Source organism: Lepidochelys olivacea, assembly GCF_965140295.1.
Source record: "Lepidochelys olivacea isolate rLepOli2 genome assembly, chromosome: 8".
In the NCBI taxonomy this organism is placed as follows: domain Eukaryota; kingdom Metazoa; phylum Chordata; order Testudines; family Cheloniidae; genus Lepidochelys; species Lepidochelys olivacea.
The window spans coordinates 65,416,872-65,433,069 of record NC_140418.1 but is presented as its reverse complement, the minus strand read 5'-3'; positions in this window follow the sequence as shown (position 1 = coordinate 65,433,069).

Genomic DNA, 16,198 nt, shown 5'->3' with positions numbered 1-16,198 from the left:
AAAATAGTTATAATTGTAGGGTTTCCCAAATCTGCTTTATATAAGACATGTTGTATAATGAAATTATTATGCATGGATGGAAGGTTTCAATTAAGTATTTCAAGTAAGGTCAGAGAGTTGTCTGCCACAGCTACATCAGAGACTGAACTCAGAAAATAAAAAGGAGTTTTGTTAGCCCTAGGACTTCTAAACAAAGAACTAGGCAAACAAGATATTTTAAGGGAAAGAAATTCTAAGTCTTCAAGAAAGCAGCCTGTTTCTAGATGAGAAAACCCACAGCGCCAAAATGAAGGTTATGTTCATAATCTAGATCTGAACTGGTTTGTCTAACATAGGAACGGTTTTGAACCTTAGTCCTTTCTCTAAACCAAAACTATGCCTGGCTTATGGGTCAGGATAGGTTTAGTTATGCACTTCATAAATAAAAAATAAAAATGTACTTTCAGGTTGGATGGTTTTATTTGAGCCTAAAGGAAAACAGCAAGGGAAGAGAGAAGAAATGCATTCATGAGAGAAAGTACATGAGAGACCTCTCTCTAAGATTCTCCATTTCAAACTCATTCGCAGCACTCCCCATAGCAGAGCAGTGGGACAGATAACACTAAAAGGTGCAGTACAACCTACATGTCAATATCTACACACTCAATGTTCATCTCCTCTCTATGATTATTCTATTGGGAGGATTATGGTTCCACAATGTTTGAAAGGAAAGGCTTTCTGTACCTTCCTCCACCTCCTCATCTATTATTTTGAAATTCACCTTCTTCAGGACAATAAAAAGCATCACATTCTCTTTCTGGGTATTACATTGACATCAGCTTCAGTTTCACTGCCTTTTGCCCCTTCTGAGCTTTTATCTCATAACAGAGGAAGAACAAGAGATAAAGACTGGCTATCAGGTACATCACTGGCTCGAATACCTTTGGGAAAACCCCTTTACCTACCCCTTTCTTTACTGGTAACTGGTGCGGTTTTTCATCCTTTTATTTTGTTAAATAAGATCTACCTAAATCAAATTCATGACTGACTATTAAGAATCTGCTGGAGACTTCGGAGTGGTTGATTGTGGTGTAGACCTAAATGGCACCAAAAAATGTGCAGCACATTGTTGTTCCTCCCCCTCTCCCCAACACCACCCTGGGAGGTGTCTGAACAAAGCATTGGGTGAAATACCAGATATAGAATTTGCTGAATTCTTCCTGATGAATATTTTAAAATGCTCATTATATTTAACTGTCCTCCTAATAATGCCTAGTACCTCTTTTTTCTACTTGAGTTTGGTTTGGAGAAAGAACTGTTCATACCTTAAACAAACTGACTCTCAGTCTTTGATAATTTGTACATATGAAATAACCCTCACCCCTTCCCAGAAGGGCAGCACATACTAACAGGATTAAAATGCTTCAGCACACTAACTTCTCAGTTTTGCTTCGTCAAATGCAACAGGTTTCCACTTGGTCCAAACCTATTTCAGGGGCAGTTATTGTGTTAATGTTGATAGGTTTTGAATAGTAGTAGTTCAAACCTGTTAAAGACACCTCAGCTCTGAAACCTTTGGGGGGGGTACATCAGAAATCTCAATAGGGCGTGCTTTCATTTTCAATGATTATATCCCTTCTGAATCTGCACTATTGCCAAAATAAGCAGCTTGATTCTGGAAGAAAGCTCTCTTTGGTTTTTAAGACCCACAACTATGTTTTTTGCAATGTTTTCAGAACCTCTTGGTTTGATGGTTCTCAAGTGTTCCTCTGAATCTCTCCCACTTACCAGTAAAAACAGATGGCATTTAGCTCCTTGGGAACTTGAGCCATTATTCCTTGAAACACTGCAAATGCACTGGCTGTGCCATATGTTAACCTTTAGTATCCTCTGTCTGTGTTCATAGTACGGAATGTTTCTTGAATAACTAAAGCTACCTGCTCAAACACTGGGACAGGTTGAATTTTGTAAACAGCCCCGTCCCTCTGAAGAGTTCCAGAATCAGGGACCTGGGCTCTCTGCTGCATGCAGTCTCTACTGAGCATAGTAAGAGGAGGGAGGCACAAGGGAGCCAGTTTACACCACTCTGGCAGTACAAGGGGCCTTAAAAGGGGGTGTAAATGACAGTTACACCCATTTTAATGTTTTATCCATAGCTGTGCTTGGTTATGTACAACTATGCCCTGCAACCTCTTTTTAGTCAAGGTTTCTTTCTCACCCTCCCACTCCTCCTATAACTAAAAAACAACAAAACTCTCTATGGCCTTCTTGCAAGCTGTCTATTGGGAAATAACTGGGCAAGCTGGGCAAGCATGGAGTTTGGAAGGGAGGATGCTGAAGGTCCGTCACAGACAACGAACCACCTTTGGTGTGAGGAGACAGGTAATCATCAGGCACTTGCCTGGCTATGAGATAGCTACACAAATTTTAGAGATACTGATGTGGGTTGAGTAAGCATCTCAGTTTTAAATCTGTTACATGAAAGAAAGTGTTTACGTTTTCCCATAAGACACTGTGTGTATAACAAACTCTGAGTCAACTCATCATCAAGGATCTACAACCTATCCTGAAGGATGACCCAATCACTTTCACAGATCTTGGGAGACAGGCCAGTCCTTGCTTACAGACAGCCCCCCAACCTGAAGCAAATACTCACCAGCAACCACATACCACACAACAGAACCACTGACCCAGGAACCTATCCTTGCAACAAAGCCCGTTGCCAACTGTGTCCACATATCTATTCAGGGGATACCATCATAGGGCCTAATCACATCAGCCACGCTATCAGAGGCTCGTTCACCTGCACATCTACCAATGTGATATATGCCATCATGTGCCAGCAATGCCCCTCTGCCATGTACATTGGCCAAACTGGACAGTCTCTACGTAAAAGAATAAATGGACACAAATCAGACGTCAAGAATTATAACATTCAAAAACCAGTCGGAGAACACTTCAATCTCTCTGGTCCCTCGATTTCTGACCTAAAAGTGGCAAATCTTCAACAAAAAAAACTTCAAAAAAAACCCAAAAAAACAAACCAACCCAGACTCCAACGAGAGACTGCTGAATTGGAATTATTTTGCAAACTGGATACAATTAACTTAGGCTTGAATAAAGACTGGGAGTGGATGGGTCATTACACAAAGTAGAACTATTCCCCCCCCCCGTTCCTCAGAAGTTCTTGTCAACTGCTGGAAATGGCCCACCTTGATTATCACTACAAAAGGTCCCCCCCTCCGCTCTCCTGCTGGTAATAGCTCACCTTACCTGATCACTCTTGTTACAGTGTGTATGGTAACACCCATTGTTTCATATTCTCTGTGTAGATAAATCTCCCCACTGTATTTTCCACTGCATGCATCCGATGAAGAGAGCTGTAGCTCATGAAAGCTTATGCTCAAATAAATTTGTTAGTCTCCAAGGTGCCACAAGTCCTCCTTTTCTTTTTGCGGATACAGACTAACACAGCTGCTACTCCGAAACCTGTGAGTCTTTGCTATTTCTTTTGTAAGACAAGCAGAATTAGTATTTACCTACTTCAAAATAATGTTGTGAAGCTTAATTAATATTTGTATGGTGCTTTGAGATCCTTAGATGGAAGACACAATAAAATGTTAAGGTTCAGTAGAAGTACAATATATTAACTAAACTAATCTTACTCAGCAAGTATACTAATGAGCATCCTGCTTTGATTGCAGTTGGTGCTAGACACACCTATACTTTCTTTTCTCAAGCCTACCAACATCTTTGCCATATTTCAGATAACAGTGTAGACTGATGGAATACTATATTTAATGCACATTCTAGAAAGTAACAACAGAACTGGTTTAAATAAAACAGCATGCAACACTCTGAGGTTCAAAAGAGATGGCTAGCATTTTCTCATAACATTCTGCATTTCCTGGAACACAACAGTAATCTAGTGGAATGAGAACATAACATTGAATCAGAACTAGATTCTTTTCCATGACACATCTATAGACTTATTGTCTTCCACAACCTGTCATGTGACCATGGCCTAAGTTTTACGTTTCCTTCCAAATCATTGATTTAAAAAAAAAAAATTAAATAGCATAGGGCCAAGAACCAATCCCTGCAAAACTCCACTGGAAACAGACCCACTCGATGAGGATTCCTCATTTACAATTACATTCTGAAACGTATCAAATAGCCAGTTTAATTTATTTATTGTGTGCCATATTGATTTTTCCACTGTTTTAGTTTCTTAATCAAAATGTTGTATGGTACCAAGTCAAATGCCTTACAGAAGTCTACACATTGGCCCGCAGCATTAAGGACATAGATTACTCCTTGTGTACTTGCCTTCCCTATCAATTTTCTGTGATTTCTAATGGATACTCATTGTTATCAAACCCCCCCCCCCCATTTTTTTTTTAACCAGTATAGCCTTTTTCCTCACTGGTGCAGGTCACAGGGTTCACTCACTGCAGGCAGTGCCTCCTCCTGGCCTCTCTTGGGATTAGCTCCTTTCAGGGCAGGGGCCACTTCCACCGATTGCTGCACTCTGTGATTCTGGATGCTCCTTCATGACTTGGCCCTCCAGCCAGGTCACTATGTGGGTTTCCCCTTCTGGGGGTATCAAAGCCTCTTCTCTAGTGAACAGCTCAGGTAGTCTTCCCATTCACTGCCCAACTGGTGCTACTTCTGGTAGGGGACCCCAGGATCACCCTCTACTTTGGGTTCCAGCTCAGGAACCCTCTAATCAGCAGCCAAGGTATGTTCCCTTTTGGACCTTATTGCCTTTTCCCTGAGCCTGCCCTTACTTTCTTTCTTGTTCTCCCCCCTTCTCCACACGTGCCTGCCTCACAACTCACAGGGAGTGACTGCAGACTACTTCCCTGTAGCCCCTTCCTCCTATCAGCTCCCTGGCTTTGTGAAAGCCTCACCTGTCCCCGCACAGGTGAGCCTCTCCTAATTAGGGCTTTCCTCTCAGCCTTACTTCTCCAAGCTTGTAGCCCAATAGGTTAATTGGCCCAGCTGGCCTCAATTAACCATTTCAGCAGTGGAGGGGTGCACAACACTCCATCATAGTGGGATTGTGGCTTTTGTGGCATCTAGTAAAGTGTGTGTTAAATAGTTCTCAGATATTGGTCACATTTTTCTGCTTAAGTTCTTTCTTCCAGATGATTTGGCTCATAATTGTTTATGAAATTGGTCATTTCAAAGCTCCAAGTATATAAATGCTTGGTTGGGATTCTGTTCTGTTTACAGATAGCAAATGTCAACAAATAATGATGATCACTTGCACCCCATAATCACTAACTTTTAGTTCTGTGATCAGTTCCTCTTCATCTGTCAAGATGTGATCTACTGTAGAATTCCCCCATGTTGGATGCAACACCTTTTGAATAAGGAAATTGTCATGTTTAATTTTAAAAATTCATGTATGTCATGTACAGTTTCCCATTCTATTCAGCCAGCTCAATTTTCAGAGTAGTTTTCTGCAGTTTCCTCACTGGAAACTTGATAATGATTGGATACTTCTGGCTCTATAGAATCCCTTTTGGTCCTCTTCTTTCCACAGATCACATCCTCATCGGCCTTCAACTGTGTAAAATGCTGCCTTTTCCTTTTGCCCCTGGTGATTACAAACTGCCTCCTCTCTAATTTCCACACAGTTGGGTTCCTTGGTCGCCATTTCTTTTCTTTCTTGAATCTGTGATGGTGATATTTCCTGAATCTGGTTGTACAAGTACTCCTCAGCCTTATGGTGATTAACAGAATCAATATGTGTCCTTGCAAACCCACAAATCTTTTCTCCAGCACAACCACCATCTTGCACTTCATACAGTGGAAGTCCCTTTTGGCTTCAGACAGGAAAGAAAACTTGGCAGATCCATTGCAAGTCATAACTACTGTTCCATCATTGACCATCACAGTATTGAGCACAGAATTGAACCTAGAGTGAAAGCTTCTCACACTCCCTCTCTAATTCCCCTGCTTGCTGCTCCTCTGGAGAAAAGTTATGTTACTTGCCTAAGGTTACTTAGGAAATCTGGCAGACCTGAGAATAAAATTACTTCATTGGCAGTTGCAGCTGCTTAGGAGCTCAGAAAAATCAGGTCATAAACCTTTCTGTGTTTCAATTATCCCATCTGTGTAATAAAACTTTCCTAGCCTTTGAAAAATGCTTTGAGATCTGTGAATCAGAAAGCCCTGTATGTGCACAACGTATTCTTCTTCTTCTTCTTCTTCTTCCCAGTTTCAACTAAAAGATAAGAAGTATTGAATTATATATGACAAATCTGTTCTCTCACAGAATTGCCACACAGTCCAAAGCCTGAGAGTACTAGAAATCTCTAGAGAAATTTTTTTCTTCCTAGATTTCAACCCTCATTTTCTAAGCAAAAAGACTCTGATAAGCACTTGTACTTTGAAGGGAGGATATTTACCCAAGCTGAACCGCTGAACTTTTTGAGCATTGCTCATTTGTAATTGAAATGGTCACTAAATGGACAACTGGTATCAGACAGCAGTCTACATTGTGTTGGTGTTTGGTCAATGATACAAGTCACTAAGCTCTATCTGTATTATTACCACCATCTGCATCTTTCAGCATACCACATGAAGTCTTCTGTTGCATGGAACATGGCATTTCCAGAGCTTGCCAAATAAGTGAGCACATCATTCCTACTCTAGAAACTCATATCTACATTTGAATATTTCACAGAAATGTGCACTTGAAAACTTGTCTGCAGGCTAGTGCTCCCCTATGTAAGTCATCCATTTTTAGAACTAAATATACAATTATGCAGCTCAAGTCATGCTGAAGATCCATGACATTTGCTAATACATTTCCCTCCCCCAGCATACATGTACATAAATATATCTGAAACCCAGATAAACAACAGTGTTCAAATAATAAAGAATGGCAAGAGAGGTTATGTCAAAAGGCTTTTACCCTGCTTGGTTAAAAGTCAGTAAGGACATAAAATATTAAATTACAGAGGGTTTTAATTCATCACTAAATTGCTGTGTTTCTTCAGCTACCCAATGATTTAGTGAATATATTTTTCACATTATGCAATTAAAATGTTTATAGTGCTGTTGTCTGGCAACTTTGGAAGCACTTAGCTTTAAAGTCACAGATTAAAAACATATCTAGAGTAAAAAAATATTTTCTATTGCTTTTAATTTTTGCAACTACAGATAGAAATAAGGGATGACTTTTCAGCAGGGAGCCTGGGGGTCATTGAGGGATGTGACTCTGATTAACAATAGCATTCTTGGCACTGTGCAGCCACTCCTTCATTCACCCCAATGAAAGCGTACCCCAGAGCATTTATCAAATTTAAACAAATTGATGAATTTAAGCAAATTCTCAGCAAGACCTCCTTAACAGTATTTTGAAGGTAAAAAGCTATTTTATAAACCAATGTAAATCAGAGGATATATTAATAGTACTCAAACCCAAATCAAGCCTGAAAAATGCAGCTATTTACAATAGCAAAGATGGTAGCGTAGGATTCCCCCCAACACCACTGTGAATTGTTCAGAACACAAATAGTTAGTTAAATGAAGAGTTTTTTCCTTGTAGCCCTTTATCTATCCCAGGCCTTCGTACAACCTCTAGTATTGAGCACCTTTCAAGGTCCAGGGTTACTTCTGATAAGTCAATGCCCCTTCTCCTCAAGATAACTTTGAAAATCCGTGTCTTGGATAATCTTCTCTGCTGAGTCTTTTAGCCATTCATATATTAGTAATACTTAAGTATTCCTGATTTTCCCTGGAAGTTCCAGAACTTCAGATGGTTTGGATGTTTGGGAAGGATAAGCACCTCAAAAGGTTAGAAACTTATCTGAACTTCTTGATCAAGATTTTTTAAAGCGAGAGCCAAAATTTAGCCTTCTAAATCCATATTTGGAGACAAAATTAAGTGGCATAATTTTCAAACGTGTTGACCACAGTGGGAGCTATTGGGTGCTCAATACTTCTGAAGATATGAACAGTGATTTTAAGTGCCTAAATATAGAATTTAGGATCTTAACTCCGAGTTCCTATTTTTGAAAATCTTGGCCTGGAGCCTAACTTATATTGAATATCTCATGAGAACAGGCTTTCTCACATAATTTCTGCGAGTGCCTTCTGTTCCTTTTTGGGCTGGAACAATAGCAAAAAGCAGCCACTCGCATGGGCTTCAGGCCTTTTACTCTGGATCTCAGTTGGAAACTAAAAATAAAAGCTAAAAAACAATCTACTTTTCCCCTAAATCAAAAAGGTTTGGCTCAGGTTTTGGGCAAAAATTCAAGTTGGTTATCTTATCCAAACCTGTCCTTACCCAGAACTAGCCAAATCCTATGCAGCCTGGGTATATTTTATGCTGCTGCTAATTGGCAATCCCCAGAACGGAGTAAAACTTAAGAACATTTGAAGCGGTATCTGGCAGAGAGCGTCTGCTCTGAACTCTGTGACTAGGTCAGCTGCACTGCAGCTTGTTCCTGCGGGAGGGAATACTGTACAGTCTCCCATCAAAATCCTCCTCTTGTTGCTGTGGGGTTAGGATCTGCATGGAGAAAGTCCCTGATGTGCAGCAAATAGGCAGAACTCAAGTCAATTGCTAAGCTACCAATAAATAAGCTGCCATTATTAGGAGAATGCATTTCTTCCGTAGCTCGTACATTTCTTCAGCAGCAACATTAGCTCATCAGAGACATCTCTTTGGAGAATTCTCAGTTTTCAGTCTTCAGCTTTTTTCCCCTGCCCCGGTCATCCGGTATACTTTATTTGCTTCCTACTTAGCCTCAGCTCTCACACTCTCTTGCTCCCATGCTACTCAATCTCTCTCAACAAGGGTCTATTGCAGAAGCCTCTCCAATGGCCAGGAACCTTCTGTTTTTTTATGGATTCACTAAAGGTCCTAACCTCAGAATGATTTTTTCCCCTCTCTTGCTTTTAGGCCTGCATGATCCCAATATAAGTCTAATGGGTAAACGTAAGACTGGGTCTGAGTTGTTTTTAAGAGAGCATTGAGGGGCTTATTGGCTAGGGTTCAATTCTCTGCACAACAGCTCTAATAAAGGCTTGTGTCTGGGTTTCTGTTTATAGGGCTGGAGTAGAACAGAGAGAGTATGCGGTTTCATTTGAAATCAAATATGGGCATGGGGCAAATTCTTTTTTTTTTTTTTTCTATAGAAATGTGGAGTATAAATTCACAGCTAGTCTGCAGAAACCTATATGTCAGTTCCCTTTTTGGCTACGGGTAACACCCGGTACTGCAGACAGCTTGTACTGTTTCAGATCTCAAATCATATGCTTCCTTTGGAAAGCCCCAGTCAAACTTGTTCACTCAGCACACCTCCTACTTTGATAGGAATCAAAGCATTGTGGCCACGTGATGGTAAAATTCCAATAATGTAAATAAAATCTAAATGACAAAACATAAATCAATGGGCCCAATCCAGGGGCACCATTTGTGGTAACAGAGTGGGCTCTCTCCTCCCCGCCCCTCCAAGTTTCATATCAGAGGTCTACTCACAGCCCACACCTAGCCCCAGACACAGCTCTTAACTGCAGCACAGCTTGAGTGTGATATGTGAGGAGTTCTGTGCTGCTCCAGGCTTCTGCCCTTGGGGCAGGGAGTTTGTAAAGAGAGGCAGGGTGATTAAGATAACAAAAGGCTTGTCATTAAATTAAATTAAGGATCATTAGATAATCGTAAAAGCGTTGCCAGGCACTCCAAAGGGTAGGAGTAAATGGTCAATTTTCAGACTGGAGAGAGGTAAATAGTGGTGTCCCCCAGGGGTCTGTACTGGGACTAGTGCTGTTCAACATATTCATAAATGATCTGGAAAAAGAGGTAAAACAATGAGGTGACAAAATTGGCACACAATACAAAATTACTCAAGATAGTTAACTCCAAAGCAGACTGCAAAGAGTTACACAGGGATCTCAGAAAACTGCGTGACTGGGCAACAAAATGGCAGATTAAATTCAATGTTGATAAATACAAAGTAATGCACATGGAAAAACATAATCCCAACTATACAAAATGATGGGGTCTAAATTAGCTGTTACCTGTCGAGAGAGAGAGAGATCTTGGCGTCATTGTGGATAGTTCTCTGAAAACATCCATTCAATGTGCAGTGGCAATCAAAAAAGCCAACAGAATATTGGGAATCATTAGGAAAGGGAGAGAGACGACAGAAAGTATCATATTTCCTCTATATAAATTCATGGTTATAAATTCACTTTCATATTGAATACTGGATGCAGATCTCATCACCCCCTTTCAAAAAACATACTGGATTTGGAAAAGGTACAGAGGAGAGCAACAGAAATAATTAGGGGTCTGGAAAAGCTTCTGTATGAAGAGAGATTAAAAAAACTGGGATATTTCATCTTGGAAAAGAGATGACTAAGGGGGGGGGGATATGATACAGGTCTATAAAATCATGACTGGTGAAAGTCATGGAGAAAGTAAATAAAGAATAAGGGATCTACAACCCATCCTGGACAACAATCCCTCACTTTCACAGGCCTTGGGAGGCAGGCCAGTCCTCACCCACAGACAACCCACCAACCTGAAGCATATTCTCACCAGCAACTACATACCACACCATAGTAACTCTAACTCAGGAACCAATCCATGCAACAAACCTCAATGCCAACTCTGCCCACATATCTACACCAGCAACACCATCACAGGACCTAACCAGTCCAGCTACACCATCACTGGTTCATTCACCTACACGTCCACCAATGTAATCTACACCATCATGTGCCAGCAATGCCCCTCTGCTATGTACATCAGCCAAACTGGACAGTCCCTACGTAAAAGGATATGTGGACACAAATCAGATATTAGGAATAGCAGTATACAAAAAACCTGTAGGAGAACACTTCAATCTCCCTGGACAAACAATAGCAGATGTAAAGGTAGCCATCCTGCAGCAAAAAAACTTCAGGACCAGACTTCAAGGAGAAACTGCTGAGCTTCAGTTCATTTGCAAATTTGACACCATCAGCTCAGGATTAAACAAAGACTGTGAATGGCTAGCCAACTACACAAGCAGTTTCCCCTCCCTTGGTATTCATATCTCAGCTGCTAGAAGAGGGCCTCATTCTCCCAGATTGAACTAACCTCATTATCCCTAGCCTGATTCTTGCTTGCATATTTATACCTGTCATAAATATAAAGGGAAGGGTAAACCCCTTTGAAATCCCTCCTGGCCAGGGGAAAGCTCCTCTCACCTGTAAAGGGTTAAGAAGCTAAAGGTAACCTCGCTGGCACCTGACCAAAATGACCAATGAGGAGACAAGATACTTTCAAAAGCTGGGAGGAGGGAGAGAAACAAAGGGTTTGTGTGTCTGTCTGTAGTCGTCTTGGCCGGGGACAGAACAGGAATGGAGTCTTAGAACTTTTAGTAAGTAATCTAGCTAGGTATGTGTTAGATTATGATTTCTTTAAATGGCTGAGAAAAGAATTGTGCTGAATAGAATAACTATTTCTGTCTGTGTATCTTTTTTGTAACTTAAGGTTTTGCCTAGAGGGGTTCTCTATGTTTTTGAATCTAATTACCCTGTAAGATATATACCATCCTGATTTTACAGGGGGGATTTCTTTATTTCTATTTACTTCTATTTTTTATTAAAAGTCTTCTTGTAAAACACTGAATGCTTTTCATTGTTCTCAGATCCAAGGGTTTGGGTCTGTGGTCACCTATGCAAATTGGTGAGGCTTTTTATCCAACATTTCCCAGGAAAGGGGGAGTGCAAGTGTTGGGAGGATTGTTCATTGTTCTTAAGATCCAAGGGTCTGGGTCTGTAGTCACCTAGGCAAATTGGTGAGGCTTTTTACCAAACCTTGTCCAGGAAGTGGGGTGCAAGGTTTTGGGAAGTATTTTGGGGGGGAAGGACGCGTCCAAACAGCTCTTCCCCAGTAACCAGTATTAGTTTGGTGGTGGTAGCGGCCATTCCAAGGATAACGGGGGTAATATTTGTTACCTTGGGGAAGTTTTGACCTAAGCTGGTAAAGATAAGCTTAGGAGGTTTTTCATGCAGGTCCCCACATCTGTACCCTAGAGTTCAGAGTGGGGGAGGAACCTTGACATGGTGGCACAGTGGTGGGATTAACCTGAAATCATTTTGAGATCCAGTTGAGATTTTTTGAACTAGAAATACAGATTTTAAAAAGGAATTTTTAGGAAGTCCAGAAGGCAGCTTTGAAACTGAAAGCAGCTTGGTTTCTCTCTGCTTTGTGGCCAAGCAGAGACAAAAGGGGATTATCTTGTGAATTGCAGGTTTTCTTGCCTGGAGGCAGGGTACTTAACTCCTGCAGGGAAATTCACAGTCTTCCAACCCAGAGGTTTTTTTTTTTTTCTTTTCTTCCTAAAAGTAAATAGGGGGTGTGTGCTCTACCCATTTGCCTGGAGACAAAAGTGGCAGGGTTTTTTTTTTAGGATTTTGATTTTTTTTTTTTGTTTTACAAGGAGCACAGGTTTGAAAAGAAATTTTTTTTTTCTTTGGGCTGGGTAAGCAGTTTTCCAAGTAGTTGGAGGTTTTTTGCTTTAATTTGGGCCCAGAGCAGAGACAAGGGAATTGTCTTTTTCTGTAGGCTGACAATCACTATCAGAGAATAGGTACTCTATTCCAGCACAGCAAAAGTTTACAGCCAAGTTTTGTTTGTTTATTTCTAAACCTCGGGTGTAAAGTTAGTTAAAAACAGAGAGGTTAGAATGGCCAAATCCTCAGCTCGACTACAGCTGGAATTAGCCAAATTTCAGGCTGAGGAAAAACAAAGGGAACATGAAAGACAGATAGAACTCATGCGGCTGGAGAAGGAGGTACAGGAGGCTGCCCACAAGAGGGAAATGGAGGCAAGGAAGCATGTGGAGGAGATGGAGAGGATAAAGGCCCAGCAGAATATACCAACAAACCCTAGCAATCCTTCTCCAGGTACCACTTCCCATCCCAGAAAGTTCCCCACCTACAAGGCAGGTGATGATACTGAGGCCTTCTTAGAAAACTTCGAAAGGGCCTGCCTTGGGTACAACACCTCTACTGACCAATACATGGTAGAGCTGAGGCCGCAGCTCAGTGGACCCTTAGCTGAGGTGGCAGCTGAAATGCCTAAAGAACACATGAACAAGTATGAACTGTTTAAATCCAAGGCGAGAGTCAGAATGGGGATAACACCCGAGCAGTCTCGTCGGAGGTTCAGAGCCCTAAGGTGGAAACCAGACCTGTCATTTACCCGACATGCCTACCACATTGTAAAACATTGGGATGCCTGGACATCAGGAGCAAGTGTTGAATCTCCAGTAAATTTGCCCTTCCTAATGCAAATGGAACAATTCTTAGAGGGTGTTCCTGAGGAAATAGAAAGATACATCCTAGATGGGAAACCCAAAACTGTAATTGAGGCAGGAGAGATTGGAGCCAGATGGGTGGAGGTGGCAGAGAAGAAGAAAACTGGTCGCAGTTGGAGCAGAGACCAGAAGGGACCACCCCAGACCACACCCTATTACCGGGGGCCGCCCAAAGCCCCACCTACCTCCCAAAGAACCCTCCAGACCCCTTATCGTCCCACCACCCCGTTCTCCAGCAACCCTCCTCGCCCCAGTGACCCGTCAGCTGGACGATGTTTTAAGTGTAACGAGCTGGGGCATGTAAAGGCCAACTGCCCCAAGAACCCCAACAGATTACAGTTCATTGCACCGGAATCACACCAGAGGTCCACAGGCCCAGATACCTCCCAGATACCCTTGGAGCGGAGGGAAACTGTGAGCGTGGGTGGGAAGAAGGTCACCGCGTGGAGGGACACCGGAGCACAAGTGTCAGCTATCCATGCTTCCTTAGTGGACCCCAATTTAATCAACCCAGAGATCCAAGTGACGATTCAACCCTTCAAGTCCAACTCTTTCAATTTGCCTACAGCCAAGTTGCCTGTCCAGTACAAGGGCTGGTCAGGAATGTGGACTTTTGCAGTCTATGATGATTATCCCATCCCCATGCTGTTGGGGGAAGACTTGGCCAATCATGTGAAGCAGGCCAAGAGGGTGGGAATGGTCACCCGCAACCAGGCTAAACAAGCCGTGAGGCCTAGCTCTGTTCCGGAAACTTCTATCAGGACCCAGTCAGAGGTGATGGACCTGGACCCCAGGCCAATGTCTGCAACAGCAGTAGTGGATCCAGTCCCAGAGACCCAGACGGAACCAGTCCCAGAACCGGAACCAGCCAAACAACCAACACCAGACCCCGTGCCAGCACTGAATCCAGTACTTGCAACCTCAACACCAGAGGGCCCCACCGAACCTGAACTGGCAGCAGCCGATAACCCTACACAAGAGGCTCAGCCGGAGCCTGAATCCCAACATAGTGCACCAGCGGAGAGCGGTTCACAGTCAACAGAAACAGCTCCATCCCCTATATCGCTTCCAGAGGGACCAAGCCTAGGTCCACAATCCCATGAGGAACTGATGTCTCCAGCATCAAGGGAACAGTTCCAGACCGAACAGGAAGCAGATGAAAGCCTCCAGAGAGCTTGGACGGCGGCACGGAGCAACCCACCGCCTCTCAGCTCTTCTAATCGATCCAGGTTTGTTGTAGAAAGAGGACTTTTATACAAGGAAACTCTTTCTGGGGGACACCAGGAAGACTGGCCTCCTCAGAGACAGTTGGTAGTTCCAACTAAATACCGGGCCAAGCTCTTGAGCTTAGCCCATGATCACCCTAGTGGCCATGCTGGGGTGAACAGGACCAAAGACCGTTTGGGGGGGTCATTCCACTGGGAGGGAATGGGCAAGGATGTTTCTACCTATGTCCAGTCTTGTGAGGTGTGCCAAAGAGTGGGAAAACCCCAAGACCAGGTCAAAGCTCCTCTCCAGCCACTCCCCATCATTGAAGTTCCATTTCAGCGAGTAGCTGTGGATATTCTGGGTCCTTTTCCGAAAAAGACACCCAGAGGAAAGCAGTACATACTGACTTTCATGGATTTTGCCACCCGATGGCCGGAAGCAGTAGCTCTAAGCAACACCAGGGCTAAAAGTGTGTGCCAGGCACTAGCAGACATTTTTGCCAGGGTAGGTTGGCCCTCCGACATCCTCACAGATGCAGGGACTAATTTCCTGGCAGGAACTATGAAAAACCTTTGGGAAGCTCATGGGGTAAATCACTTGGTTGCCACTCCTTACCATCATCAAACAAATGGCATGGTGGAGAAGTTTAATGGAACTTTGGGGGCCATGATACGTAAATTCGTAAATGAGCACTCCAATGATTGGGACCTAGTATTGCAGCAGTTGCTCTTTGCCTACAGAGCTGTACCACATCCCAGTTTAGGGTTTTCCCCATTTGAACTTGTATATGGCCGTGAGGTTAAGGGGCCATTGCAGTTGGTGAAGCAGCAATGGGAGGGATTTACACCTTCTCCAGGAACTAACATTCTGGACTTTGTAACCAACCTACAAAACACCCTCCGAACCTCTTTAGCCCTTGCTAGAGAAAACTTACAGGATGCTCAAAAAGAGCAAAAAGCCTGGTATGATAAACATGCCAGAGAGCGTTCCTTCAAAGTAGGAGACCAGGTCATGGTCTTAAAGGCGCTCCAGGCCCATAAAATGGAAGCATCGTGGGAAGGGCCATTCGTGGTCCAGGAGCGCCTGGGAGCTGTTAATTATCTCATAGCATTCCCCACCTCCAACCGAAAGCCTAAGGTGTATCATATTAATTCTCTAAAGCCCTTTTATTCCAGAGAATTAAAGGTTTGTCAGTTTACAGCCCAGGGAGGAGACGACGCTGAGTGGCCTGAAGGTGTCTACTACGAAGGGAAATGTGCTGGTGGTGTGGAAGAGGTGAACCTCTCCATGACCCTTGGGCGTATGCAGCGACAGCAGATCCAGGAGCTGTGCACTAGCTACGCGCCAACGTTCTCAGCCACCCCAGGACTGACTGAACGGGCATACCACTCCATTGACACAGGTAATGCTCACCCAATTAGGGTCCAACCTTACCGGGTGTCTCCTCAAGCTAAAACTGCTATAGAACGGGAGATCCAGGATATGTTACAGATGGGTGTAATCCGCCCCTCTGAAAGTGCATGGGCATCTCCAGTGGTTCTAGTTCCCAAACCAGATGGGGAAATAGGTTTTTGCGTGGACTACCGTAAGCTAAATGCTGTAACTCGCCCAGACAACTATCCCATGCCACGCACAGATGAACTATTAGAGAAACTGGGAAGGGCCCAGTTCATCTC